Genomic DNA, 2,024 nt, shown 5'->3' on the forward strand with positions numbered 1-2,024 from the left:
CCCGCGCCCCGCCGAACCAGGTCTTCAGGGATCAGTAGATGCCAAAGCTTCAGATAAGGAAGAAGTTGCTTTGTGAGTAGAAAGATAAGAATCTAAAATTCTTGGAGGATAACCCAAGAGAAATAGGATGAGAACAGAGACAGGAAAGATAAAGTCTGCATTGTGCAACATGATTCTCTATAATTCTTCAGAAACCTGCAGTAAAGTGCGATAAACCCAAGAATGTCTGATGTAAGTGCATTTTATTGGGTAAACCTTTTCAGGGACTGAGTTTTGTGTCTAACAAAGCAGACAGTACTATAGAAAAAGGAAGCAGAAAGCAATATGAGCATATAAAACACTAAGTATTTACAGAAATAGAGCAGGTTTTTCAATCTCGGCACTATGGATATTTGGGGCTGAATAATTCTTTGTTGGGAGCTTTCCTGTGCATTATAAGGTATTTAGCAGCATCCCTGGCCCCTACTCACTATCTGTCAGTAGCCTCCTCCCTCCCCACCAGTCGTGACAATCAAAAATATCTCCACATGTAGCCAAATGTCCCCTATGGGGCAAAATTATCCTCAGTTGAGAACAACCACTATATAGATTTACGTATGGGTCCCCAGTATAGAGATCATTGTTAAAGGTGAGAGTCAGATTGGATCATTGAGGAGAGAGGAGGAAAGTGCAACAGAGTTAACCTTGGGGAATTCCCACCATTTCAGGCAGGAGGAGAACCACCTTAAAAAGAGAGACTCCATTACTTAGAGATTATTCCATGAAATTAACCTAATTTCCTAAGATTTTTCTATCTGGAGAAAAAAGAACAAATGAAAGAAGTGTTAGGAAGAGAGAAGCAACAGGGCATCAGTGATTAAGTAGGGATAAAGGGCAGGGATGTGTTCTGCCTGTATCTGTTCCTTATCTGGCCAATTCAATCTTTCATATCTCTAGGTGGTCTTTCCAGAACTCCTTCCTCCAAGCCTATGTAAGGTCTTCTTGCCAAGCACTTGACTACCCCTTCCCTCTTATTGGGAAATGATTTCACATTATGGCAACTGCTCATAGATCTATGGAAGGAGAAAGCATGTCTGCCTTACTTATCATCGTATCTCTAACACCTAACACATAGCTGGTGCATAACAGATGCTCAAAAAATATTTGTTGAATGAATGAATGAGTAAATCAACAAACAAACTAACCTAATGAGATAGATTTTAGCACCTTCATTTTATCAGTAAGAAAACTTAAACACATGTAGGTTAAGTGAGTTTTCTTATATAAGTTAAGGCCACATGAATAGTAAATAAAACATGACTGAGATCCAAGCTTGTCTGATGGTAAATTTCATGTCTTTTTTATGATACTTCATATATGCCCTGTTTGTATAATGGCATTTTGCACATCTCCAGGGCCTCTCTGTTGCACAACTTCCATGTTTTCTCATACAGCACACTGTGAGTTGTGCTTTTGGAAATGTACAATGCAAGAGCCCTGGGCCTCTCACTTCTAAAATCTCCAACACAGGTGTTATCCCTGTTCCTGAGAACCTGAGTTATATCAAGTTCTACTCTGCTATCTAAATATGATTCACATTCCAATGAAAATTCTGTCTAGATACACAGCTGAGTCCTTTCAGCATATTCTTAGCCCTTAAACTTCCTCCTAACTGAAAATTGAATTGAGAAGTAACAAAAAGGAAGTACAGGCAGTCTCTGTTTTACTAGAAGACTGTGTTCCTGAAGGTTACTTAAAGGGATTGTTTGGAATTTAGAACATACATTTTCATTTAAAAAATAAAGTAAAAACTGTTATCAAAAGTAGATAGGTTTCTAGGTTAGAACACTGAGATTATTTAACACATAGGCAAAATGAACTTCAATACAAGTAGCCTTTGTTCAGGCTTCTGGAAGTTGGGACAAAGTTTCCTAAGTGAGGGGACAGACCCAGACAAAGCCTTAAACAAGATGTTTAAAAACTTCCTACCTCATCCTGTCTAGAGAACTATTAATAAAGACTCAACTGATAACATACACAAACTT

The sequence above is a fragment of the Propithecus coquereli genome, unplaced genomic scaffold (genome assembly GCF_000956105.1).
Source record: "Propithecus coquereli isolate 6110/MARCELLA unplaced genomic scaffold, Pcoq_1.0 Scaffold140, whole genome shotgun sequence".
Classification (NCBI taxonomy): domain Eukaryota; kingdom Metazoa; phylum Chordata; class Mammalia; order Primates; family Indriidae; genus Propithecus; species Propithecus coquereli.